Raw genomic sequence first — 27,860 nt, forward strand, 5'->3', positions numbered from 1 at the left:
CACTGGAACCCCTCTGGGTGCAAATCACATGGGAACTGAGGAGCTGGACCTTCCCACGGTTGGTGTGGGGCAGTGTTTTCTCTTCCAGTGGAAACAGAAACTGAGAACTGCCAGGAAGAGGGAGGCGGAACCCAGGGGTGGGTGGAGATTCCTTGAACCAAGGTCTCTGAACTTCAGAAGAAGCTAGTTTTAATGCTGGTTCTTCTCTCTCTCACTCACACATTCGTTTCTGAAGCACTTACGGCTGACTTCCTGGCCCACCAGGGGCCAGGGGCAGGCGAGGAGCCACAGAGAGGCTGGTGTGTGCGTCTACTTCCGGCTGTGGTGGCTCGAGGGCCTGCAGCCGACCCGCACCCAAGCCTCCTGGCCGCCCTCTGGCCCTCTGCCCCCTCCAGACCTGACCCTGCAGCTGCCATCTCTCGCCGGTTCCCAGGAAGCAGTGGGGGTGCGGATGGAGATTGCATTACAGCTGCAATCCATCCAGCAACATCGAAAAGACCTCCTTAAAGCGTCCATGGTCTCCATGACTCATCCGCTGCCTGTGCAGAGGCAGCTGAAGGACTGGGGGAGGGCACAGCCCAAGAAGGGCCCGGCCCCCACTTGCTGGGGCACCAGCAAGTGAACAAGCATAGCTCCCCCCGCCCCTGACTTTCTCTCATCTCGAGTCGGGGAGGCTGGGCCGCTTTCCCGGGGTGGATGCTCTCAGGCGATGAATATTTCATGAGGAGGCAGAACTGGTCAGAGAAAGATTAGGAGCACCACATCCTTGGAGAGAAGAAAGGACCGTCTGATTCCACGAGTCAGCTGGTGTGTTCCGATGGACAGTGCCTTGGAAACTGGGCTCGGGGGACGTGATGTTGCGTGAGACCACCCCTGGGAGGGGGACGCGGGGGAACTGAAGGGCAGCACAGCACCACCCTGTCCCGAGATGTGGGGGGAGCTTGAGACCTCCCTCCCGGGCCTGCTCCCGGGACACAGGTGCGGCTGAGAAAGAGGAGAGAAGTGAGGTCGTTTCAATCATCCCCCTGCTGTCCTGTGACACTGATTTGTGAAAGTACTTGTCAGGTAGCCCACAGCCTCTGGCATAATGTAATTGCTCATTTACAATCATGTTACTACTTTCAAATTTTTTTGCCTTGGGGAAATTATCAGAAAGTAATAAAGCACTTTGTTAGTTTTTAGAGAAGAATTGGGAAATCTGGCAGTGAATGCTTAAGGCAAAACCAGTAAGGAAGAGTCATGTCAGGACTGTGGGGGAAGTGGCTGTCGGGGCACCAGGAGGTGACTCTGCCCCGAGGAGGCTGGACACCCTGATCCTGACCCAACAGGACCTGCGCATGGCCGGACCTTTATCCCTTGGAGCATGTGGTCCATCCAGAGGGACCTCATCCAGGGTCCTCAGAGGGACTGAGGCTTTACGAACTCATTTCCTCACTAAATTCACATCAGCTGGTGTTTTACATACTTGTCTCCTCACTAAACTCCTGCCAGCTGGTGTTTCCTGGGTCTCTGAAGTGAGGGGAAAGAAAGCAGCGCACCGAATGGGCAGGGCGGGACTGCCCTCCCCTAGAGGAGGCTGGCAGGGCCGTCCCAGGCCTAGACCACCTCCTTACTGTTACGACGGCCCAGAGGAGACCACGTGGAGGCAACCCTGCCGATGCTCCTCGCAGACTGAGGTGCAGGCTTGGGGCCGGGCAGCGTGGTCCGTCCCGAAGGGTGTCAACTCTGCCGTCCCCACAAAGGCAGCAAAGGCCCAAGTGAGGGCCCGGACGCCCTCCAGGGGTCACCTGGTCTCCCCCGAGCGTGAGCCACATGGCAGAGGGGTGGGTGCACTATGCCCCGCCTGAAGACAGAGTCCAGACGGCACAGGCTGCTCCATGTATGATTAACTCCGAGCTCCGAGGCTACAGTGCCCACAGCCACCATGGGTGCAGGGCACGGTCAGAGACCCCCCACGACCACCCTGACTGGCTGCTGCCCAGAGTCCTACGGCAAGTCCCTGACCGTGACAACTGCCTCCCTGCAAACTGTCTTAGAGCCCGAGGACTGCTGTGCTTGGACGTTCCGAGTCTCCTCTCCTGGGTTAAGAGGCTGAGAAGTGTGCGGAAACTTCGCTGGATGCTGGAGTTTCTGGTGGCAGTCCCCGGGGAGGGTTTAGGTGACAGTCCCACACCCAGGACCCAGTCAACAGCAGAAAAGTGGCTGCAGGGGGCCGGAGCAGACCAACCTCCCTCCTGCAGCACGGAGCTGACAGGTACCCGGCCTTGGAGTCTCCTGGTGAGATGGCAGACGGAACAGAGTGTGATGGGTCCAGGTTTCCCAAAGGAGGGTGGGAACCCGGGAGGGGGGAGGCCAGCCCTTCACCCCAGTTCTCTCCCTGCAGAGCGGCCAGGCGGGTCCCGGCAGGCATGCACAGCAGCAGTGCCAGTGACAGCAAGTGGGCCGCGCTCTGGCTGGCCCACCCCTGGATACACTGGGTTCCTGCTCATGATGGTGCCATCTCCCTGGCAATGAGGGTGCTGCCCTGAGGTGCAGAGGGGTCTGAGCTGCAGTCGGGGGCAGGGGCTCCTCTCCCGTCCGTGTGTCCTGCCTTCCTTACCTGCGAGGTGTGTCCAAGCATCAGAGTCCCCCCGCTTCTGCAACAGCGCACACTGGACGGCTGTGCCCCGGAGTCATGCAGTCTCCATGGCTGTCATGTGGGGCCAGGAAGGACCCTCAGCTCCTGAGAGGACGGGGCCCCATGCAGAAACCCAGTGGCACTTTCCTGAGGACCCCAGTGCCGAGGACACCAGTTGTGTGGTCAGCATAGACCAACCTTGGAGACCAGTGCCCGCTTGACCCTGGCCGCAGCAGCTCTGTGACCGTGGCCGGGGGCTCAGGCCTCAGAGGCAGGAGCTGCTGGGCCTGTTGTCTGCCTCTGGGTCCTCAGAGTGGGTGGCTTTGTATGGTCAGGGGGCTTGGGGAGGGGTGGCACCCCCCACGCCAGCTCCAGGCTCGGGTCATCTGTGCCAGGCTCCTTTCAAGGGAACTCAGCTCGCACTCTTCTGCGCTCAGGTTTCCAGTGAGGACGGAAGAGGCCAGAGTGCAGCTGGGTGCCTTTGAGTGGGTGCGGGCTGTACTCGGGGAACATGAGGAGGCCCGCTATTTGCCTGGGGACCACCAAGCAGACACCCAACCCCCCACCCCGCCCACAAGGCTGCCTGGTGGTGAGGCCTGCCACAGTGTCTGGTGTGTGCTCTGGGGGCAGACACGTCCAGGGGCCCTGGACTCTGCCCAGGGGGGTCAGTGGTGTCCTCAGCCCTCCACCTGGGGAAGTGAAGGCACCCAGCTCCCTCCCCCACAGTAGCTGCCGTGAGCTTGAGACTTTCCTTCCTTCTAGGGAAATGAACTTGGAGTTTGCAGCAAGTGGGATTAGTGGCAGGTGGGAGTGTAAACACGGGAGGAAGTGGGGTTCTCATGCTTGTGGTCCAAACCCTGTGCTGGGGCCCAGCCACTGAGCCTGCCAGGTGGGGTGGACATGTGTGTGCTTACATGTGTGTGTGCATGGGTATGTGTCTTGTGCATCTCAGTGTGTGCACACACCCATCAGTGTGTGTGTGTGTCTGTGTGTGTGTGTGTCTATGTGTGCAAAGTTCTGGTCAAGGGAGGCTGAGTGATGCCCAGCCTGAGGGTCTAGGCTGGATGGCCAACCTCAGGCTGGCAGAAGTTCCTGTCCAGTTGTGCACATGGAGAGATGGCAAGGAGGGAGTCTGTTTCATGGGCCCTTCACTGAGGTTTCCAGAAGCTCTTCACAACCCCACGAGGGCAGCTGTGAAGCTGGAGCAGGAAGGCGGCCATGAGTTCCTGCCCGTGAAGGGACATGAGACAGTCTCGTCATGACTGCCGGGACACTGACTCTGGTAACACACGGCAGGGTGTCAAGCAGGCCTGAAGTGTCCTCTCTGACCTCTCCCAGTGTCCCACGAGCAGCAGAACTGAGGTGGCAAGTTTGCAAACCCCGCTTTCTTGACCCTGCGGGGTTGCTGGTGCCAGGTCAGGTCCTTGGGATCTCCCCTGGTGACTCCGACCCCTCTGGGGGCCGAGGGGCTGTTCTGAGGGCCGACCTCAGAGCAAATCATTCTGTGGAGTTGGCATGAGAGAGGAAGCTCTGGAAGGGACGGCTGTAACCCACTCATCACATCTTTGGTTCACAAACCTTCCTTTACAATCCTCCCTTGGACTCTGAACTTGGTCCCGGAGTGGGACTGAATTAGAGAACTGTTGCCACTGTAACAAATCATCACAAATCTACTCACAATTCTCTAGGGTAGAATTCCGACATGGGTCTCGCTGGGCGAAAACAAGGGGTCAGAGGGCTGGTTCTCTCTGGAGCCCCTGAGAATCTGCATTTGTTCCTGGGCCGTTTACAGCCTCTAGGGGCACCGCGTTTCTGAGCCCGTGACCCCTTGCTCCATCTTCAGGGTCAGTAGCATCAGGGCTCTCCAGTTCTCTATGTCTCAGGTCAGCTGACTAGAAACCTAAATTGTCCCTTTCCAGGGAACATGACACACAGGTTCCAGAGCTTGGGACACGGCCATCCTTTGAAAGCCGTGTGGTAAGTGTGGAGACCACCTCCCAGCAGGAAGGAGAAACATCCATCTGATCAAGCAATGATGTGCGCCTGGCGGCACTGGGCTCCCACCAGGAAGCAGGAGCATCTGCCAGGGTCTTCTGGAGTGCTGGCAGTTTGGCCCTTACTCATGGAAAGGGTGTACCTGTCTTGTGTGTGCATGAATCCATCCAGAAGGGATGGAGGGGCAGTGCTCTAGTCCTGCCCCAGGGGTGGCGGCCTCAGATGACAGGACTACTTCTCACATCTCTGCCTGAGTCAGGACTCGGAGCCCCCTGCCCACAGGTGACATCAATCTTTGCATCCTTCTTCAGGCCTGCTCCTCACGGCTCCTTCCTCACCCACCTATGGCAGTTTTGAGCCAAGGAACACTGTTACAAAAAAGAAAAAAAAAATGAAAACATGTGAAGGGAGAAGACATCTAATACCGCCCTTCTGGTGGAGTCGATTCAGGTGTAAGGCAGCTGGTGTCGTGGCATTTGTGGGTTCAGTTCCGAGTTGGGAGGCCTTGTAAGTGGACATGCAGGCAGCAGACTCAGGGCCTGCAAAGGAGCATGAAGACATCTTTGTGCTGACTTGATCTTTCTGTTGCCTGGAGACGCACATTTTATGACAGACCACACCAGAAATATGCATACATGTGTCTGTATGTCTACATGTACAAATTTATATGTGCAACAAAACTTATGGAATACTTTAAGCTATGACAACCTAGACAGTGTATTAAAAAGCAGAGATATCACTTTGCCAACAAGGTTCATATAGACAAAGCTATGGTTTTTCCACTAGTCATGTAAGGATGAGAGACTTGGACCATAAAGAAGATTGAGCACTGAAAAACTGAAGCTTTTGAATTGTGGTGCTGGAGAAGACTCTTGAGATCCCTTGGACAGCAAGGAGATCAAACCAATTAATTCTGAATAAAATCAACCCTGAATATTCATTGGAAGGACTGATGCTGAAGCTCAATCTCTAATACTTTGGCCATCTAATGTGAAAAGCCAACTCATTGGAAAAGATCCTGTTGCTGGGAAAGACTGAGGGCAGGACGAAAAGGGGATCACAGAAGATGGGATGTTTGGATGGCATTACCAACTCAAAGGACATGAATTTGAGCAAACTCTGGGAGATAGTGAAGGACAGGGAAGCCTGGCATGCTGCAGTTTGTGGGGTCTGAAAGAGTTGGATTTGACTTAGCAGCTGAACAGTAACAACATCATGGAAGTTAAAATTGTTAGGTTCATAAGAAAATAGAGATTATGCAAAGTGTAATTTACCTGTTGGACTGGAATTAGTGCAGAAGGAAACGACTGAGCAGGCTTGTGAGCAGAGAGTATTTGTGAGAATGCTGCAGCCTAAGGGGAGAAGCCTGGGCTCGGAGTCATGAAGTTCAAACCTGGCTGGACTATTGACTGCTGGGTGGCCTCACGTGGGTACCTGCACCCCTGGGCCTCAGCATTTGCATCTGTGATAGGGGATGGTAGTGGCGCCTCCAGGCTTGTCCTGAAGTGTTAGTTGCTAAGTCGTGTCTGACTGTTTGTAACCCCGTGGACTGCAGCCTGCCAGTCTCCTCTGTCCATGGAATTCTCCAGGCAAGAATACTGGAGTGGATTGTCATTTCCTTCTCCAGGGATCTTCCTGACCCAGGGATTGCACCTAGGTCTCCTGCACTGCGGGAAGATTCTTTACCATCTGAGCCACCAGGGAAGCCCCAGGCTTGTCCTGAGCCATCTGGATTTAACGTCCTCATTATGGTGTCTGGTATACAACACCACACGGCTTGAGTGCACCTGAATCTAAAACCATTGCCACTCATAGCTATCACTTCTCAGGTACACATGACATGCCCTGCTGTACAGGGCACACACTTGGTCTGTGTGGCCAGGGGTGATCAGCCTGGGACCACTGAGGAACATTCAAAATTCAGGTGCCCAGGCTGACACCCTAGGCCGCCTGCACTCCAGTCCTGGAGTCTAGCTGGGCCCCCACTTGTGTGCTGAGCTCAGGGGTGCTGCTCAGTTAGACAAATGACTGACAGGGACCAGGTGACCATTGCTGCCTTCCACATGTGGGGCCTGGCTTCTGGGTCCTGCCAATCCTGGTTTTCTGTGGTTTTGCTTCTCTGGCAGCAGCAGGGGCTGCTGGCTGATGCATGGTGGAGTGCAACGAATTTGGCTCAGGACCCTCTGTCACCCTCTCCAAGATGGCTCCCAGGGTCCGGCCTAGAGCTGCTGCCCATCAGGGTCCTTCCCTCTGGGGACCTGTGGCATGTCTGGACCCGTATCTCAGATCCCAGCTTCGCAGAGTGCTGTCTCCTGGCCTTACCCTCTCCCAGCCCTTGGGGCAGAGAATTACCTGGTGTAATGCCTTTAACTGAGGTACTGTTGGTACCGAAATGGAGCCTCTGACCTTAGCCCTGGTGTCCCGGTGCGGGGCCTCCAATAGGAGGTGGGGCTGATGAAGAGGTGTGAACGGCACCCTCACCCCATCTGGGCTTGTGGTGACTCGGCCACGTGTGTCCACTGAAGACCAACAAAGACGCAAAGATTTGGGAACATCAGATGATAGGCTCGTGGACATGAAAGATATTTCTGCAAAATATGTGTTACATGCACACATGAGCTGCTGTTCCAGGCACAACACCCTCATCTGAAGCCTCTTCTCGTGGGAGACTTCCTCTGTGTTCAGCGGTCCAGCTGAGCTCAGAGCCTTCACATTGCTGCGGGACTGGGCCATCAGTCCTGAACGTGTCTTCCCTGCCCCTTGGGCTGAGCTCACGCCTGCTGTGCTTCTGGACCCTCTGCTCCCGCCGCACCCCCGCTCTGGGTAAAGCCCTGGTTGACACTGACCAGAACCCAGTGTGACTGAGTGACCCTGGGCACACCGGGTACTGAAAGCTGTCAGTTTGGGGAATTAATCTGTGGAAGAATAAGCTGGAGGCAGGGGTCAGGCAGTAGGAGGCAGTAGCTTGGCTCCCCACGGGGGGCTAATGAGACCCAACCTGCGACTGCCTGCCCCTCCCGGCCAGGCTGACGGCCGCCTGCTCCCGGGAGTCTGTCCTCTCCTTGAAGAGGACAGCACTAACCAGTGAGTCTCTCCTCCTCCACTCCAGTGGTGAGACTGGGAAGGTGACCAGCAGAACCGTCCCCAGCTTCGATTTCTTTCCAGAAAATCCATGCACAAAAACTGCTTCTGGAGGAGGCAGAAGAGAAGACCCCAGGAGAGTATGCTGAGTCCACAGAGCCTGCTGTAGGGGGGCACCCTGAACACCCCCATCTGTCGCTCAGCTCAGCACAGACTCCCTCAGGACAGACTCCCTCATCACAGGCTCCCTCAGCACAGGCTCCCTCATGGACAGACTCCCTCAGCACAGGCTCCCTCATGGACAGACTCCCTCAGCACAGGCTCCCTCATGGACAGACTCCCTCAGCACAGGCTCCCTCATGGACAGACTCCCTCAGCATAGGCTCCCTCATCAGATACTCCCTCACACAGGCTCCTTCAGCACAGGCTCCCTCATGGACAGACTCCCTCAGCACAGGCTCCCTCATGGACAGACTCCCTCAGCACAGGCTCCCTCATGGACAGACTCCCTCAGCACAGGCTCCCTCATGGACAGACTCCCTCAGCACAGACTCCCTCAGCACAGGCTCCCTCACACAGGCTCCCTCACACAGGCTCCTTCAGCACAGACTCCCTCATGGACAGACTCCCTCAGCACAGGCTCCCTCAGGACAGACTCCCTCAGCACAGACTCCCTCAGCACAGGCTCCCTCACACAGGCTCCCTCATGGACAGACTCCCTCAGCATAGGCTCCCTCATGGACAGACTCCCTCAGCACAGGCTCCCTCATGGACAGACTCCCTCAGCATAGGCTCCCTCATGGACAGACTCCCTCAGCACAGGCTCCCTCATGGACAGACTCCCTCAGCATAGGCTCTCTCATCAGAGACTCCCTCACACAGGCTCCCTCACACAGGCTCCTTCAGCACAGACTCCCTCATGGACAGGCTCCCTCATGGACAGACTCCCTCATCAGAGGCTCCCTCAGCACAGGCTCCCTCAGCACAGACTCTTTCATCGGAGACTCCCTCAGCACAGTCTCCCTCAGCACAGGCTCCCTCATGGACAGACTCCCTCAGCACAGGCTCCCTCATGGACAGACTCCCTCAGCACAGGCTCCCTCATGGACAGACTCCCTCAGCATAGGCTCCCTCATCAGAGACTCCCTCACACAGACTCCCTCAGCACAGGCTCCCTGATGGACAGACTCCCTCAGCACAGGCTCCCTCATGGACAGACTCCCTCAGCATAGGCTCCCTCATCAGAGACTCCCTCACACAGGCTCCCTCACACAGGCTCCTTCAGCACAGACTCCCTCATGGACAGGCTCCCTCATGGACAGACTCCCTCATCAGAGGCTCCCTCAGCACAGGCTCCCTCAGCACAGACTCTTTCATCGGAGACTCCCTCAGCACAGTCTCCCTCAGCACAGGCTCCCTCATGGACAGACTCCCTCAGCACAGGCTCCCTCATGGACAGACTCCCTCAGCATAGGCTCCCTCATCAGAGACTCCCTCACACAGACTCCCTCAGCACAGGCTCCCTGATGGACAGACTCCCTCAGCACAGGCTCCCTCAGCACAGGCTCCCTCATGGACAGGCTCCCTCATCAGAGGCTCCCTCACACAGGCTCCCTCAGCACAGACTCTTTCATCAGAGGCTCCCTCAGCACAGGCTCCCTCATGGACAGACTCCCTCAGCGCAAACTCCCTCAGCACAGGCTCCCTCACAGAGACTCCATCATCACAGCATCCCTCAGTGCAGGCTCCCTGATGCCCTTTTCTCTTTTTGTCTTTAATCAACCTGTCTGGGACCGTTTTGTTGCCCTGATGAGTATTACTTACTGGAATGCGTATTCATGGAGGCTGATGGAGAAGAGAAGGAGCTGATGATTTATGAAAATGGAGGCTCATGATTCTGAAAGACTGAGTGAAGGTGAGTAGCATAAGCATTGCTCCCAATTTTGCCATGGGTGAGACCAGTCACTGTCAGAAGACTGAAGAGATAATCACTGACACACAGCACTCTGCAGTCACACAGCTTTATACTTGCCTTCCAATTACTCCTTCACTTTAAAGAAGCACAGAAGTCATGGAGGTTCATGGCTTAGCCTAGAAAGACAGTTCATGGATGCACCCCTGCAGAAAGGAGCTCAGGCCTGGGGTCCCAGGACCGTGTGTGACCGTCATGCGCCTGCCCTGCATCCCTTTGATGCTGTGCCTGTCTCCCAGCTTGCTGAGACAAAGGGCCTCGTGCGGCTAGACTGGCAGAGTGACTCTTGCCTCTCCCCCACTTTCTCGTGTCCAGATGGGGGTGATGTGATACCTGGGCTTCGGAGGGCTGCGTGGTGAGGAGGGCTGTCTCCTCAGGGCTTGCCTGAGGGCGGAAGTCCAGGAGGAAGGAAACCGAGTCTCTGACTCCAGGTACCAATCTGGGATCACTGTCTCGTCAGACAGGGGGAATGTGCCCACTCACAGCAGGCATCACCTGAATTCCTCACAACCTGCTCTTTGATGGAACATCACTGGGCATCATGGTGGGACCGAGTTCTCATCTTGGGACCCAGTTCTCATCTTGGGACCCAGTTCTCATCTCGGGACCGAATTTCCATCTCTGGGTCGAGTTCCCATCTCTGGACAGTGCTCCTATCACGGGACCGAGTTCCCATATCCGGGCCGAGTTCCCATCTTGGGACTGTGTTCCCACCCCAGTGTGGCTGGCTGTGGGGGCTGGGACACTATGCCCTGCTTCAGCAGCATCTCACAGTGGCCTGCTGGCAGGACGCACACATCAAGACAGCAGAACTGATGGTGCATATGCACCTGCTTCAGGGGGGCCTGGCAGCAATTACAGCGGCGGCCCACGGCAGCTCTGGCTCTGTGTCTGCGGGCAGCGAGCGGTGATGGATGTGGCCGCACTCCTTCAATTCCAAGCAAATGGGCGTCTGGAGAACACATGGCTCAGGCCCGATAATCAATCATCCGTTTAATCAATTAGGAGGCTGCACTAATGAAGGACTGGGGCGGTGGGGCGTGGCGGTGGGGCAGTGCCGCGGGCCTGGACGCTGGGCTTCCCAATTAAAGAGCAGGTGACCAGGCGGGCAGTGCAGCCAGCCCGTCGGCGTGGAGGTCTGTCCAGTGCGTGGGCCCTGTGGTGGGATGTGCGGGACGGAGCAGGATGAGCGAGGGGACAGGCTTCAGGGGTTCATGTCCTAGCTAGCACACTGCCTCCCCCAGAAGGATTTCTGGAGGCTAGCCCCAGATAGGCCTTCTGTTATGGGGTTTTCACTCAGGTAAAGCTTTGGAAAAACAGTTTCGGAAATCACTCGTAATCTCACTGTTCTTGTTGCTAAGACATGGCAAGTGAGTTTAATTTTGAAAGCAGCCCTTGCCTTTTATCATCAAAGGTGAGTCTTCCAGTGTCTGTCTGCACTGGGCAGTGTTGGAAGCGGTGCTGCCTCTTCGCAGCATCACTTGTAGCGTAGCCAGGTGACCTTGAGTGAGTGCCTTGACCTTGCCCAGTCAAGTCCCATCTGCAGTCTCCACATTTTCAGAGGTTAATACATGCTGATGTGCCTGCGTTGCAAACGCTAAATCCAGTTACAAATGCAGGTTATTTTTATCATTACTGACAATTAGTCCAGTTTACATTTGAAAAAATGTAAACACGCTTTCTGCAGACTCTGCTCTGTCTCATAAGCTCAGTCAGCAGGAAGCCCCTCCTCCCCGAATTTGCTTAGAAGCTCCATGCTGCTCGTCCCGGGTCAGTGTGCCCACTTTCTAGAGGCTCCAGGGGGAATTCATCTCCACAGTGGGTCTGTCTCCAACTTATCTGGCCGCTTTCCTCAGCTCATGGTCCCTCCCTCTATCTCTGAGGCCAGCAGGTCAGAACGAGTCCTTCCCACACACCGCACTGACCTCTTCGGCTGCCCCTCACTTACTTTTGTGTGGAGCCTTACACCTGTGATCACACTGGGGCCCCGGATAGTCTGGGACACTGTCCACTTCAGGGTCACTGGACCAGCACCCTGGATTCCACATTCCTGGGTTCCTGGCATCAGGACATGGACTCGAGGGGCATTCATCTGCAGCCCTGGAGGAGGGCTCGAGGCACAGCCCTTGGTGGGCCATGGAGCCTGGGCCCTGGAGCTCCTGAACACTAGCTGCAATTAGCTTCTTCCACTTGCTCAGAGGGGCTGGCGGGTGTCAGTCACATCTCTGCCTGCGAAGGAGGGCGGCTTCTGGGAGGACTACCTGAGGACGCCAGGTGAGCCTGCACAGGGTCCAGGTTTGTGGTCACCCAACAAGGCTGCCAGTGGAGCTTTGCTTTGAGTCTTGATGCAAAAGTTTCCTTCAGTGCCACTCGAGACCTGCTGATGGACCTGGGAACCCTGGGGGAGCAGGACAGAGGTGAGGAGCTTGTCACCCAGTGGTGGCGTGGGGGCTAGCAGGATCCTGACTCAGTACAGAGGACCTTTGCAGACGGAGGAGCCTCTGTACGCTGGAAAAAGCCCAGATTCTCCCCAGGAGACTCCACAAGGGCCAGCCCTGCCGACACCTTCATCTCCAGCCCAGGGAGGCCCTTCCCAGACCTCTGGCCTCAGCAGCGCTGAGCTACTCAGCACAATGACTTGTGACAGGGCAGCAGGAAGTGCGACGGCTGTCGGGGGGCTCACACCTAAACTTTCTTCCACTTCCGGGGCTCTGGGGCCCAGCACGTCTGGGAATACCTGCTGCAGGAGTCAGAGGTTGGGTGAATCTGAAGGGTCAGTGGGTGGGCAGCAGGGCTCCAGAGGCCGGGGTCCAGCCGGCCAGGTGGTCACTGGCAGACGGGGAGGGGCAGAAACAGGGGTGGTTAGGGCTGACAATGGCTTAAAGAGAGACGATCAAGGCCCTGACTCACTTATAACTCGAAAAATTAAGTCAAATTATTGACCGCTTGATCCTTTCCATGTATAAGCTGACTTGATTTCAATCTGACTGACCAGACCCCTCCTGAGAGTCAAGGTGGCAGGAATCAGGGCCTCCTCTCCATCCACGTGGCATCTTCTCCCACCTTCTGTTTTCAAGTCCACACCCTGCACCCCTCCTTTCCTGCCATGGACGAAGGCTACCTCTCCTTGTCCTGGATGTGAGGATCTTGTGGGGCCCTTGAATCCAGAGAGGCCCCTCCTGTCACAGGCCCAGCATCAGGCCCTCTTGGCTTCACTCAGCCCTCTTCTGATGTCACAGGAGAGGGTGGGGCCCCTGTTGATGGGCTCTGGGGAAGGCCTGAAAAACTGAGGGGACCCCCTCCCTGCACCTTCTCTCAGGGGACACACGCCCTAGAGTTCAGCAGGGCTTGGCTGTGCGAGGGTGGTGTGCTGGTGGAGGGCTGAGCAGAAAAGACCTTGGGAAATTCTTTTTATGCTTGTCCTCAGGCACGGCTAAGGGGACAAGACCCCACCAGGTGGGTGAGGCGCCCACATCCAACCCAGCGGTTGACCACACACCGCACTAGGCCTCACCTCTGGGGAAGGTCACACGGCTCAGGACCTTGGAGGCGAACCCTCTGCTGCCTCCTGGAATGGCTCCTCGGCCCTTGGGGGCTCAGCCTCCCCCTGGTTCAGAACAATGACTGTTAACCAGGGCGGATGGATGGAAGGCTGGGCTCCTGGAGCAACATTGGTGGGAAGATTCTTCTGAAACAAACACTCAGGTTCTCAGAAGGTGGAACGAAATTGGCCCTAGCTTCATCATGGCTGTAAGTTGATTTCTCATTCTTTAAGATTCCATCTGAAGCCCATATTTACATCTCTGAATAGGCTTTTGCATCCTAAATGGCCAGGCATCGTGTCCCCGCTCCTTTATCTTGATTAGAAATGGACCCCATATTTTAGTACGTTTGCCAGCCAGTCCCTCACCTGCTGAATCTGCCGTCTGAACAGAGCGGTTGTGGTCATAAGCTCTTCCATTCCTGAAACAGTCACCCGCGTGACTGCCAAGTCCAGTCTCAGCGTGGCCCGAATCGAGTTGCAGGACTGAGCATGCCCCTCCTCCCTGCTGGTCCCACAGCTTGTCTCTGGGTGCAGAAGCCCAGCCATGAGTCTGGTTTGGGAAGGTTGGAAGGATGAGGCATGCTGACCGCAGGAGTCAAGCCGACAGGAAAGAAGTCCCGTTTCCATGGCACCCCCGGTTTCAGGCGTCCTCACGCCCGTTTGTAGAGGGAGCATGAGGTCAGCTGGCCCTCGGGGCCAGCAGGCCTCCTCTGGAGGGGAGCTGGCTTCTTTGGAAGGTCCTGGCAGGACACAGAGACAGGTTCACAGCCCGGGTTCTGTGGGGGCGCCTGTCCCATCGCCCCCCAGAGGGTGAGAGAAGCCCGCCACTGCTTTCCTGTTCTGTGCTCCAGATGTGACCCTGTGTGAGTAAGTGAAGACGTCTGTGATGGAGAGATGCATGAACAACTGGCCAGTTCAGTTTCCTTGATTCCCAGGATTGGACACAAACCCGAAGAGTTGTGGTGCCCCCGCCAAGGTGTGTGGGGCCTTGCGGTCCACACTCTTGGGGGCTGAAGCCGGGCTCCCCAAGGGGCTGGGAGGAAGGTGGGACTGGAGCCTGTGGGCTCTGAGTTCTGGGGAGGGGGCCTGCTTCCCCAGCGGAGAGACGCCTCGGGCTTGGAGGTCCCAGAGGACCCGGCAGGCATGAGGGGGAGCCCGGGGCTCTCACACTCTCATGGGGACCCCTCCCCCCCCCGCTTTCTCGCGCACTCAGGGTGGGCTGCGTTCCAGAACGCACGCAGGGCACCAAGCCCCAGACCTTAGGAGGCTTGGGCAGCATCACCTCCTCCTCAAAGGCCTGGCCTGTTTGCATGGCCGCAGGGTCAGAGGAGATGGAGAAAGTCTGACTGCACAGGATGGACAACGGAGAGGGGAACAAGGCAAGGCCAAACAGACAGACAGAGAGCAGCAGGCCCCTCACGGCTAGCGCCTTCAGGGGCTCAGATGCCCACACACGGGCTTTTGGGAGGAAAGGGGAGACTTGCTGTTGTTAGTCACTCAGTCACGCCCATCTCTTTGCAACCCCCGTGGACTGTAGCCCACCAGGCTCCTCTGTCCATGGGGTTCTCCAGGCAAGAATACTGGAGTGGGCTGCCATGCCCTCCTCCAGGGGATCTTTCTGACCCAGGGATGGGGCATGCGTCTTCTGCTAGTGGGGCCTCAAAGGAACAGGGGTGGGAGTTGATCACAGCATCCCCTCTGATACAGGAAAGCGGGTTCAGGGGGGCAAGGAGGGAGAAGTGGGCCCTCAGGACTTGGGGACGTGGACTGGCCCCTCTTCCTCTGCCCTTGACCTACGGAGGGTGTGAGCGCCCTCTGGCAGTGCTCCTGGCACACCTGTGTGTCACACCTGGGCAGTGTCCTTGACCTTCTTCTTTCTGGTTTTGGCTGTAGGACTCCCACCCGTGGAGGACCCTGCGGCAGGAAAGGGAGGAAGGAGATCCCAGTGCTGGGGGTTTAGCTTCTGCAGATGCTGTCCTGAGGGCAGGCAATCCCAGGGCATTCAAGGTCACAGTGGAGGTCATCCAGAGGCCTGACTTCAGGGGACAGGATTACGAGCCTTTTTTTGAAAATCTCTCAGCCCGCTTCCCTCTGTCCTCCAGCTCCCAAGGACTCAGGTAAGATGGATGGAAGGGGTCTTTGGGCCTCCCGGGTCAGAGGCAGCTCTTGCTGGAGCCCTGAGCCTGGGCCGTGGCCAGGCGCCGCCCCACGTCCCGCCGCGCAGAGCTGCTGACTCATCCTGGGTAATTAGGGCTCCTCAGGGATCCTGCCCTCAGGCTGAGCTCCTCTTTTCCTAATGGTGCGGCAGGTCACAAAGAAACACAGAAGAGCAAGTCACCCGTGGGGTCGGTGCCCAACGCCCGCCGGGCCAGCCAGAGTGCAGCCCGCCAAGGTTGGAGCTCTCCGAGAAGGGCAGAGCAGGAGGTGACGGAGGGCCGGTCTCCAGGCTCAGGGGAGGGGCCACGGACAGGCTGGGGGCAGTGTGCTGAACAGTAGCCTGAGTCTGGTCCTGTACAAGTGACCTCTCTGAGCATGGGGCCTGGTGCACAGGTGGGTGGAAACCCCGTGGGAATGGCTGCGCCCTGGCTGTCGGGTCCCTGGAGCCCCACCCTGTCTTCTGACTGTTTCACCAGGGGCCTGTGGGCCACGCCAGAGCTGGCTGATGCTCGCCGGGCACCCGCAGACTACCGACCGCATCATCCAGAAGGACGGAGGAACTGGCTGCACTGGACCTGTGAGGGAGAGGTACCGGGGGCACCCACTGAGTGGATGGGCTCTGCCCAAGCCCAGATAGCCTGCCGGCCTTGGAAGGAGAACGGACTTTGTAAAGAGGGGACCCCCTGGGCCTGAAGGTGTAAAGTACAGCTTTTAGGAAATACGCAGCTGCCTTGCTGCAGGCCAGCACACTGGCAACACCCAAACTCCAGCCAGGCATCTTTCAGCCAATCTGCCAGAGGTTTGGCCAGAGGAACCAACCAAACACAGACCCTCAGGCCCATCATAGCACCAGAGGGCAGACACGGGCTGGACACCGGCTCCAAGGACCGTAGTGACCAGGACTCAGTCCACATGGCATGTTTCCTAAGGGAGGGGTCTTGGCCTCTAGGGTCTTCTTCTGCACCTAGACTTGCCCAGTGCACGAGACCAGCTGAAGACCAGCCGAGCTTTTTAAAGTAAGTTTTCATGTAAATAATTCAGATAAGTGAGAAAAGTCCCCATTCTCACCTCGAAAATGAAGATTACCCAGATCTCCCTGGTGAGCGGGGTAAAGTCGACTTCTGTTTCAGCAGAGCTGAGGGTCAGGACTGGTGGGGGGCGGCTGGTGCAAGCAGGGCTGGTCACCCGAGTGCGTTTTGCTGGCCCTTCTGGCCAGAGGCGCTGACGGAGCCGCAGGGTCACAGGGCTGGAGGGGAGGCAGGCCCGCGTCCTTCTGACCCAGTGACAAAGAGCCACAGAAACCAAGACAGGCAGAACCGCGTGCGTTCCTCTTGCAGATGCCTGTCTGCGCTCCTTCTCCAGAGTGTCTAAGTACCAGGCGTTGCCCGGGAAGTGCTGGCTTATCTGCACCGCCACTGGGCTGGGCGTCTTGGTCTCTGGGCCAGTCCTCAAGTGCGTGGGCTCCCAGCTCCCAAACTCAATCATCAAAGGCAGACATAGCTCTCTCCTGGGCCCTCATGAGTCCTGCATGCTTCCACCTTTCAAGAGGCTGCCAGGCTGTCCACGTCCACGCGAGGCTGGATTGTACATCCACTTACCATATTCACAGCCCTCTCTTCCTCAGGGGAATTTACCACTCATATAGCTTTAAGAAAAATATACAAAAATATGGGATTCCCTTGTAGCTCAGCTGGTAAAGAATCCACCTGCAGTGCTGGAGACCTGGGTTCGATCCCCGGGTTGGGACAATCCCCTGGAGAAGGGAAAGGCTACCCATGCCAGTATTCTGGCCTGGAGGATTCCATGGATGTTCATGAGGTTGCAAAGAGTCAGACATGACTGAGCAACTTTCACTTCACTTCATACAAATGTTTGTCTTCTTTAAAAAAAAAAAATCCTAAAAAGTAAAGAAAACAAAAGCAAAAATAAACAAATGGGACCTAATTAGACTAAAATGTTTGGTACAACAAAGAAAATCACTCACAAAATGAAAAGACAACATACTGAATGGGGAAAAAATATTTTAATATGATACAATCAAATAGGAATCATATGCAAATTATATAAATAGCTTATACCACAACTCAATATCAAAAAACAAATAACCTTATTAAAAAAATGGGCAGAAGACCTGAATAGACATTTTCCCAAAGAAGGCATACAGATGGCCAACAGGTGCTAATCATCAGGGAAATGCAAAAAAAAAAAAAATCACACAATGAGATATCACCTCCCACCTGTCGGGATGGTCATCATCAAAGGACCACAGACAACAGAAGCTGAGGATGACATAGAGAGAAGGGAACCATCTAAACTGCTTAGTTCAGTTCAGTCACTCAGTCGTGTCTGACTCTCTGTGACCCCATGGACTGCAGCACCCCAGGCCTCCCTGTCCATCACCAACTCCTGGAGCTTGTTGAAACTCACATCCATTGAGTCGGTGACGCCATCCAACCATCTCATCTTCTGTCACCCCCTTTTCCTCCCGCCTTCAATCTTTCCCAGCATCAGGGTCTTTTCAAATGAGTCAATTCTTCGAATCAGATGGCCAAACTATTGGAATTTCAGCTTCAGCATCAGTCCTTCCAATGAATATTTAGGACTGATTTCCTTTAGAATTGACTGGTTGGATCTCCTTACAGTCCAAGGGACTCTCAAGAGTCTCCTCCAACACCACAGTTCAAAAGTATCAATTCTTCGATGCTCAGCCTTCTCTGTTGTCCAATTCTCACATTCATACATGACGACTGGGAAAACCATAGCTTTGACAAGATGGACCTTTGTCAGCAAAGTAATGTCTCTGCTTTTTAATATCCTGTCTCAGTTGGTCATAGCTTTTGTTCCAAGGAGCAAATAAGTGTCTTTTAAGTTCATGGCTGCAGTTACCATCTGAAGTGATTTTGGAGCCCAAGAAAATTAAGTCTGACCACTGTTTCCATTGTTTCCCCATCTATTTCCGTGAAGCGGTGGGACCGGATGCCATGATCTTAGTTTTTTAAATGGTAAGTTTTAAGCCAGCTTTTAAACTCTACCTCAATTAAAAAAAAAAAAAGAATCCAGGAATTTCTAATTTTACAATTTGAGTCTGATCAGGAGCAAATTGTCAAGTGGCAGACATGAGGTGCATTTTGGCAAGCTGTCCATTTTTGACTTTGGGGCTGTGCCCGCTGAGGGGTGCTGGTGCCACCCGGGCTCTTGTGTCCATCCGTCTCCCTTCTTACACCTGCCTGTGGCGTCCGCATCTGTGAGGTGCCCTCGGGTCCGGCAGTCCCCCACCTCCACGCGAGCCCCTGCCCCCCAGCTCCACCTGGCTCCGCTGTGAATCCCAGGAGAGGGGGTGTCATCTGAGCCCCTCCTCTCAGCACTAGGACCGTGCTGTCACTGTCCCACCCACTGCCCCTGGTCAAGCTGAGCCGGCTGAACACTGCACACCCAGTATTGTGCAGATGATGTCACGGAACATTCTGGAATCTGGGTGTGTTTATTGCAGCGCTTCCTTCTCTTCCAACAGCTGCTGGCCTGGCCCGCCCTCTCACACAAGCCCAGGGAAGGCCTCCTGCAGGCGAGTAGCTAGATACAATCCCACTGCGTCTCAGCTGCACCCTGATACTCAGAGGAAGATGCTAACGTTTAAAAAACACCCAGATATTCTGACTTACACTGAGGCACTTGGGAATATCTGGACAGGAAGTTTTAAGAAGCTTGGTCTCAATTGGGTATGAATTTGCAGGAGAGAGTCCAACCTGGTGGGGGCTGGAGTGGTGGACCTGGGCTCTGCACTGGGTCCCAGCAGCTCCCACCGAGGTGTCCCCCGCTCCCGCCCAACCAGGGCCCTCTCCCTGTCCCAGGGGAGTGGCCTTGACTGCACACTCCCTAAGTTAAACCCAGATGCCTCTCGGGCCCACACCTGACTCATCCAGTCTGCATCTGGCAGGGCGCCATCATCCTGCCGGGAGCTTGGGAGTCTGGAGCCAACCTTCACACTAAACCTGCAGGGGCCCCCACCCGCTGCTGCTGCCAGACAGACTCCCGCCCTGCTGGGCCCAGGCCACAGGGACCCTCCAGCCTTGGCAGGGCGTTGAGGGGCGGTGGTTCTCAGAGAGCTTCCCTTTCCATAGTTTGTTTCCTAAACAACACACCTGACTTCTAGGCACTTCTCATGAGCCCCGCTGTTTTACTCAAAGAACGGCACACCAACCCACAGCCTGAGCTGACCAGTGGGGGTCCACTCCCAGGAGGCACCTCTGCTGCTCGTTATGGCCGCTGCAGCTTGGGGATGGAGGTGGACTCCCCACCCCGAGTGGTGGGTAAGCTTTGGTGGGTAAGCAGCAAATCCCCCCATTACACCATGACCCTGCCACATGCAGCTGCAGATGACTTTGCTTTCTAAAAGGGAAGGGAGATGGGCTCCATCTCTGAGAGGGCTTCCCCTTTCGGTCAGCATGGGGCAGACTGACCAAACCACCAAGACAGAAGAGGCAAGATGGGCCTTTAATAGGAAAACAGGACCCGCTGTTCTGACACGGTGTCCCTTCCTCCTTCCCAAGGAGACCCGTGTGTTCTCACGCGTGTTGTCAGAGTGCGGTAACTGCAAAAAGAGAGAGAAAAATGTACCTAGAAGTCCTTTGTCAAGATGACAGGGATGTGGATTCTAAGAAAAATGAAAACAGATGACAGGACCTACAATAATAAGGCGGGGGGTCATGGGACCTCAAACACTTCTGAGAAAAAAGAGGGCTTTTCTCTCCCCTTCCGCCCCTGCCTCACATGAGCACTCCTTGGGACCTGGCTGGGTGCTCATGGGCCCTCACTGGGTGCTCACTGGACCCTGGCTGGTTGCTCATGGGCCCTCACTTGGCCTTGGCTGGGTGCTCATGATCCCTCGTTGGGTGCTCACTGGGCCCTCGCTGGGTGCTCACTGGGACCTGGCTGGGTGCTCATGGGCCCTCACTGGGTGCTTATGGGCCCTCGCTGGGTGCTCATGGGCCCTCGCTGGGTGCTCGTGGACCCTGGCTGGGTGCTCGTGGGCCCTCGCTGGGTGCTCGTAGGCCCTCACTGGGTGCTCACTGGACCCTGGCTGGGTGCTCATGGGCCCTCCATGGGTGCTCAAGGGCCCTTGTTGGGTGCTCATGGACCCTCTCTGGGTGCTCACTGGACCCTAGCTGGGTGCTCATGGGCCCTGGCTGGGTGCTCACTGGGCCCTGGCTGGATGCTCATGGGCCCTCACTGGGTGCTCATAGTCCCTCACTGGGTGTTCACTGGACCCTGGCTGGGTGCTTATGGGCCCTCACTAGGTGCTCACTGGGCCCTCACTGGGTGGTCTCTCTCCAGGTGTTACTCCCCAGCACTGGGGACATACCATGAATGAAGCTGAAAATGTTTTGAATGCACCCGGGGCTGGCATCCCAGAGGGAAGACAGAAAGTGGACAAGTGGACATGTCCTGGAGGCCAAGGGCGGGTGTGGGGGTTTGGGAAGGTGTGGGTGATGCAGAGGGGAGGTGTGGTCAGCACCCCTCGGAAGGGGGCTGGGAGCAGTGAGTGGCAAGCTCAGTGTGAACACACAGGTGCCCGGGAGGGTCCGGTCTGGGTGGGGAGGGCCTGAGCTCTACTCGAAATATGGGCTCCTCAGTGGACGAGATGCAGGGTTGGGGTGCTGAGGGTGAAGGGAGACAGTCTGGGGAGGAGGATGGGGGGCAGGGCCCGGAGCTGAGGTCACGTGGCTGGGGGCCAGAGCTGCAGGCCCGTGACTGAGCGCCGACTGCAGGTGTCGGGACAAGGGTCAGGCCTGAGGCTTGCCCAGGGGAGCCAAGGGCTGACGCCTGAGGAGAGCTGATTCGAAACAGAGCAGGGGACAGGCAGGACGGGGACACAGTGGCCCACTCCTGCCAGGGCTCTGCGGAAAAGACGAGCTGGGGCAGCCGCGGGGGCTGAAGGGAAAGGCAGACCCGGGACAGGGCTTGTCCCGTGTGGCCATCCTCAGCACGCGGACAGAAGCCCGCGTGTTTTCCAGCAGCTGAGCTTGTTCAGGAACAGGGAGTGCGGCTGCAGCAGCGACAGGCCCTGCCGGGAATGCCCGCCGGGACCGGTCCTACGGGGAAGGCCCGTCCCGGTGCCGCAGGAAGGGGCGGGGTAGGGTGGCATTTTGGGTGCAGAAGAGGAGACTACTTAGGTGGCCAGGTTTATGGTCAGGGATTCGGGAATTTTTTTCTACTGCATGAAATGCACCTTAAATAAAAAATAAACAAGGGCCACTACTTTAAAATCAACTCATGAAACCGGTCTCTGTGGTAGGATGTGCCGTGCTCAGCTGTGCCCAGCCGCTTTAGTCGTGTCCAGTTCTTCATGACCCCATGGACTATAGCCCACTAGGCTTCTGTCCATGGGATTTCCCAGACAAGAATATTGTGGTGGGTTGCCATTTCTTTCTCCAGGAGTTCAAATTCATGTCCATTGAGTCGGTGATGCCATCCAACCATCTCATCCTCTGTCGTCCCCTTCTCCTCCCACCTTCAACATTTCCCAGCATTAGGGTCTTTTCCAATGAGTCAGTTCTTCCCATCAGGTGCCAAAGTATTGGAGTTTCAGCTTCAGCATCATTTCTTCCAATGAATATTCAGGGTTGATTTCCTTTAGGATTGACTGGTTTGATCTCCTTGTTGTTCAAAGGACTCTCAAGAGTCTTCTCCAACACCATAGTTCAAAAGCATCAATTCTTTGGCGCGCAGCCTTCTTTATGGTCTGAATCTCATATTTGTACATAACTACTGGAAAAACCATAGCTTGGCATGAAGTTCTTGGTGGAAATGATTCATTCACATAAGTTTTTGGTATTATCTTAGGTATCTAGTATTGCTCTTGATAAGGCCAACACCACTAAAATAATAGTCATTTTGGAATAATTTTAGATTTACAGAACAGTTGCAAAGATAGTATAAGGTTTCCTACACCCTTCCCTCAGCCTCCTTTTCTCAACATCTTAGACGATGACCAGAATGCATTTGTCAGCTCTAAGGAAACTGCTTGGCACATGAACTCCACTCCTGACTTTACTGGGATTTCACCTTTTTCCCCTTCAAGTCCTTTTTTCCTTCCCCAATCTCATCCAGGGGCCATGGTGCACAGTCACAGCTCCCTCAGCTACTCTGAGTTGAGGCAGCTCCTCAGTCTATTTTTTCCAATGACTTGGGTAGTTCTGAGGAGTTCTGCTTGAGGGTTTTTGTAGAATGTTTGTAAATGTGTCTGATGTTTTCCTCATGGTTATACTGGGGTCATGAGTTCTAGGGAAGAAAGTCACAGAGAAGCACCCTTCTTATCACACCCAGTTAACGGGAGCTTCCACCTGTGATATAAATCTTGATCGCCTGGCCAAGTGTGTAGGGCCAATACTATCCTCATTTCAGGTTTTTTAGATTGGCCTACCTGTTTGCTTTGTCTCTGGAAAACCCAGTTTTGAGTCCTAATATTTTCACAATGATAATTGGCATTGCCAAACTCCTGTGTGACATTTAGAATTTTTTTTCTTTTTAAAGGGTCACTCTTATTACAGTTCTAATGGACATCTTTCTACGTTACCTTTCTCTTTGGGGGTGGGGGAGTTTACTGCCTTGGGCTAAGCACAGCAAAGTGACATTGATGAATCACTCTAAACCCCTGGGGAGTTGCAGCCTCCTGATCTAAGGTTTCTCTGAGCAGACAGGACTCCTCAACCCCAGGGCTGGGCATAAGCAGGCGGACCCAGAGGGGTTCTTGGAGTAAACCATGTCTGCCCAGGCTTCCTGGAGGAAGAGAGGGCAGGGCTCGTGAGGGGAGGCCGAGGCTTGTTGTGGAGACGGAAGGGGGCCCAGGTCTGCACAGGAGAGCAGACACTGCCGCTCCCGGGGGGAGGTGGCTGTAGCGCTCTGCGTGCATGAGGAGGCCTGGGGGCCGAGGTCGCAGCTTTGCTCTGCTGATGGCGAGAAAGGAACGGAAAAGTGAAGCCAGTTTTTCAGGGGGCAGGACCCACGGCGAAGCTGGGAAGTGAGGGTGACCTCCTGCCTCAGCTTGCTCCACGTGGGCGGCCTGGGCTGCCTGTGGATGGACTCACGTCCCTCCGTGTCTGCCTCTCTCAGGAGCCAGGAGAAGGCCCACCAGGAGCCAGGGGCCCAGGAGCAACATCAAAAGAGGGATGTCGCTGTGAAGAGAAACAGGACCAACCTTTGCTCAGTCAAGCCTCTCATCAGGGGTCACGTCTGTGGAAAAACAGGAAGGTCTTGGGAAATCCCCTGGGAAGAGTACCATGATGTCGACCTGCTTGGGGTCTCGAGTCCTTGTGTTGAAGTCAGAGGGTTTCTGGATCGAACAGACCAGGCCAGCTTCCTAGGGCAAAGCTGACGGAGTTTGCTGATGGAGCAGCTATGCGTCCAAACAGGCGCTCAGATCCTAGAGTCTTGCCAAGTCCTCCTAGCCCTGCTCCACATCCTTCTCCAAGCCCCACCTTTTCTGAGTTGGTTTATATTTAAAAACAAAATACAACTAAGAAAAACAGATACTGCTGCTCCCCCGCCCCTGGCCCCGGAAAACCACGGCTCCCAGGGGATAGAGTGGACCTGGGCCCTGACCCCTGTCTGACGGAGTCTGGGTCTGAAATCCTGTTTATGGCCACGGGGCCTTTTCATGTTGAGGAAGCAGTTTGTTGTCCAAAATAGCTGCTGCAGGAATTGGCTGTATTTTTAGGAGCAGGAAGGGCTTGGGGCTGAACTTGTGCATTTTTATGGCCTGCTAGTTTCCTATTGTCCTCAAAGGCAGGTTCGGTCAGGTCACAGGGAGCAAGAACCATCATCTAGAATCAAGTGTCCTGGGGTGAGAGTGCCCTGGGGGTGTCCTTTGTCTTCCTGAAGTTCCCTTTCTCCCTGGAGGATGGATTTATTATCCTGTTATCTTATGATTTCTCACCCACAGTCCTGGATATTAGCAATATTATTTGAGAAAACTAGAAAACAGTCCAAAAAATCTCAGGAGAATTAAAAACATGGAGCTTGTGCAGTCACGTGGGAGCACCGAGTTAGCACCTCTACTGGACAGTTGAGGACGTGTGGTCCAAGTCAGCCTCATCCAGGGCCAGGAGGCTTGGGTTGGGAGGAATTTCAGGCACAACAAGCGACCATGGGGCAGGACTATTCATCAGAGCAATGGCCTAGGACGCTGGGCTGGCCCCCCTGAGGCACACAGTCCTGGGGCGTGAGGGGCGCCCCCGTCACAGGCTCCAGGCCACAGAGGTGGGAACCAAGGCCACACAAGAGAGAGACTGTGGCCTTTCTGCTGGTTGTAAGCCACAAGCAACTCCAGTTTCAGCCGTGACTTTAGTCTTTGCTTCCCAGAATCCAGAAGCATGGACTTGGCCCTGCAGGGGGCCGCGGGCGTCCCACCTGGAGCAGGGTCCCCGCGTCCCTCCCCTGAGTCAGTGAACACTGAGCCTGCGTGAGTGCTGCTGCTCGTGCAGGGAGGAAATTGACATCCTCCCAACGGTGCTGGGTGAGCCCCACAGGCGGCGCAGCAGTCGGGGGCACGCGCGTCCCCCACAATCCCGCTACAGTTAGATTCTGACAGCAGGCTGGGGAGCACTGTGCTTCAGACCCCCAGGCGGCAGGGTGCTTCGTCGGGGACCGAACCTGGGTGTCCAGGCTGGGGAGGCCCCTTGATGCAGCTCGGGGCGCAGGCATCCCTTCCCCAGGCAGAGTGCAGGGGGTCACAGACACAAGACAGCTGAGTGGGCCGGTCAGTTCACTTAGGAGCATGTTGAGAGCCTCCTTTGTCAAGAGTTCTGCACAGCATCAGAGATAAAACCACAAGAGACAGACACGCTCTCAGCCCTCGCGGAGTTTGCAGCCCGAAGGATGGGCTGTGCTGGTGGATACTCAGTCCTGCCTAAGCAGGCTGGAGGGGTCAGAGCTACTGGCCTCCAGGGTCAAAGCACAGCGAGCCGGGAGCCCACCAGAGACAGCAGGAGGTGGGGCTGAGGGGCGCGTGGCTCCTGCCAGAGAAGGCTTTGTGGGGTTCAGAGCGGGGTCCTCCACGGGAGCTTGAAAGAGATGAGTTTGCGAGGTGGATGGGGAGATGGAGGCAGGCTTTCTGGTCCATCTTCCTCCAAGTCCAGCATGGAGACCCGCGGGGGACTCAGACGCCATGGGTCAGGGGCTCGGGTCTGACCTCAAGCCTCTGGAGGAGAGGGGGCCAGCAGCCTCTTATCGCAGCTCCCCAGGGGCAGTGGCCCCCCCGCCCCCCACCCCCCGTGCCTCCCCGGCCCCTCCTCTGTCTACAAGCCCTGGAACACCTCACCGGGGGGCTTGCGGCACTGCCTTCTCTCCCGCTGAGGCTTGCCCTCTTGTGATCTCTAGAGCCTTGGGCTCCTGCCCTGGGTGTGAAGCCAGAGTGTCCACCTCATATGGCCTCCAGGAGCAGAGGAGCCTCGTCTAGCCTTGTCAGGTCCGATCTGGGGTGGCAGGGGCCCGGGCTCGGTGTGAAGCTAGAAGCAGGTGGGCAGGAATGGAGAGGCCCCCCCGCCCGCCCGCACAGGTGAGAGGGGCGGCCAGAGCCCCAAGGGGTCTGAGCAGCGGGTGGGAGGGGCCCCTGGGACTTGAGGCCTCAGCATTGCCTCAAGAGGACGGATCTCTGTCCAAGGGTCCAAGCCCTCCAGGCTGGACTCGCTCCCCGCGGCCCTGCCCAGCCTGGCCTCTACCCGCAGAGGTGACCACCTGCGGCAGAGGTGCCCTGGCCGCTGCATTGGGCATCCCCACCAGGAGGACCTCCAGGCTCTGCGGTGGGACTCGGACCTCAGGCTTGGGTGTAGTTGCTGTTGGGTGGACTCGGAGTCCCCCAGGCATTTCCTGGGCACACGGAGGATGCGCCTTGGAAGTCTCCCTGTATCCTTTCTGGTGTCATCCCGTTACCTAGGCCAGCCCTTCAGGTGTGGGAAGGGGCTACTCGGGGGAGATCCGGTGGGTCCTTGTGGCCATCCCTGAGGTTGGCTACCACACCATCTAAGTTGCAAACAGTGAATAGCTTCCCTTTTTTATTCTTTCTCTTTCAACAAAGGTCACTGTCAACAGATCTGTCATCTTTTCATTTGTGAATTCTCAGTTGGTATGCTAAGAAAGACCTTTTTCACTTCAAGATTATAAAAATTCCAGGCAATAATTGAAAAAAGCATCATTTAGAATCTTTCCTTGTTTGCATCCAAATAGTGATTTTTTAGATCCTCAGGTCCGCAATTTTCTTTTATCCTGGAACAAACCCAGAGGCAAAATATTTTTATTATTCCAAGTACACATGTATGGAAACTGAGGTTCAGGGTGATACACTGATTTACCTGAGGTCATAAAATTAGTTAGAGGCAAAATTGTTAATCCACTATTTTCCAATCACATGTTTACATGCTGAGTCGACCTGGGCTCTCCTTCTGGCAGGGTGCCTCTACCGCCAGTTCCCCAGAAGGGTGGGCACCCAGGACCTCTGGCTGGGACTGGCCCCCAGAGCCTTATCAGCTCAGGACTGAGTTCCACCTTCGAGACCGCTAAGATTCTGACCCAAGAGAATGTTGTCTCTGCCCATCTCTGCATCACTGCAGCCCCTGTGCAGCCAGAATGTGCATGTCTGAGTGTTTTTGGGTCTTGCACACACACATATACCTACATTTGTTTCAGCTGGAAGTCTGCATTTAGAGGACTGTGTTCCTAGGTGCCATATTCCAAGTGGGGTGGATCCTGCTTGCTTCACATCTGAGGTTCTTGTTCCTACATGTGCATCAGAACCAGCCAGAAAATGTTTAAAGCAACACACGAGACCGGTGACCATACACCCCAAAGCTGGCTTAGCAGTTTTGGGGTAGAGCCAAGCATTTGAGATATTCAAAGCCTAACAAAGCAGATTTATCATGAAGCCAGTGAAGTTTAAACTTCCCAGCCCCTTATTGCACAGGCTCTTCTAAGGCCCTTTAGTAATTTTATATTCTTAATTTTGAATGATCTTAGCAAGTTCAGTTCAATTCAGTCGCTCAGTCGTGTCTGACTCTTTGTGACCCCATGGACTGCAGCATGCCACACCTCCCTGTCCATCACAACTCCTGAAGTTTACTCAAACCCATGTCCATCGAGTCAGTGATGCCATCCAACCATCTCATCCTCTGTCATCCCCTTCTTCTCCTGCCTTCAATCTTTCCCAGCATCAGGGTCTTCTCAAATGAGTCAGTTCTTCGCATTAGGTGGCGAAGTATTGGAGTTTCAGCTTCAACATCAGTCCTTCCAATGAATATTTAGGGTTGATTTCCTTTAGGATGGACTTGTTTGATCTCATTGCAATCCAAGGGACTCTCAAGAGTATTCTCCAACACCACAGTTCAAAAGCATCAATTCTTCTGTGCTCAGCTTTCTTTATGGTCCAACTCTCATATCTGTACATGACCACTGGAGAAACTATAGCTTTGATTATATGGACCTTTGTCAGCAAAGTAATATCTCTG

General features: G+C 55.6%; 2 long non-coding RNA genes across 5 annotated transcripts; one reads left to right on the top strand and one right to left on the bottom strand.

Moving 5' to 3' along the window:
- Positions 1-383: 383 nt before the first annotated feature.
- Positions 384-12,895, bottom strand: LOC110135049 (uncharacterized). 3 transcript variants are annotated; one of them, XR_002313233.2, is made up of 5 exons: positions 9,518-12,895; positions 7,695-7,801; positions 6,965-7,200; positions 4,296-4,980; positions 384-2,722 (listed from the first exon to the last, which is right to left on the bottom strand). It is a non-coding gene; the product is annotated as an uncharacterized lncRNA (long non-coding RNA). The 3 variants fall into 3 exon arrangements; XR_011485614.1 differs by lacking the exon at positions 384-2,722 and having other exon boundaries at positions 4,270-4,980; positions 9,518-12,894; XR_002313232.2 differs by lacking the exons at positions 384-2,722; positions 7,695-7,801 and having other exon boundaries at positions 4,270-4,980; positions 9,518-12,894.
- A 40-nt stretch (positions 12,896-12,935) lies between these two features.
- LOC110135050 (uncharacterized) lies at positions 12,936-18,444 on the top strand. 2 transcript variants are annotated; one of them, XR_002313237.2, is made up of 4 exons: positions 12,936-13,415; positions 15,103-15,326; positions 15,518-15,759; positions 15,843-18,444. It is a non-coding gene; the product is annotated as an uncharacterized lncRNA (long non-coding RNA). The 2 variants fall into 2 exon arrangements; XR_011485615.1 differs by having other exon boundaries at positions 15,518-18,444.
- Positions 18,445-27,860: the final 9,416 nt, after the last annotated feature.

The sequence above is a fragment of the Odocoileus virginianus genome, chromosome 34 (genome assembly GCF_023699985.2).
Source record: "Odocoileus virginianus isolate 20LAN1187 ecotype Illinois chromosome 34, Ovbor_1.2, whole genome shotgun sequence".
Lineage (NCBI taxonomy): Eukaryota > Metazoa > Chordata > Mammalia > Artiodactyla > Cervidae > Odocoileus > Odocoileus virginianus.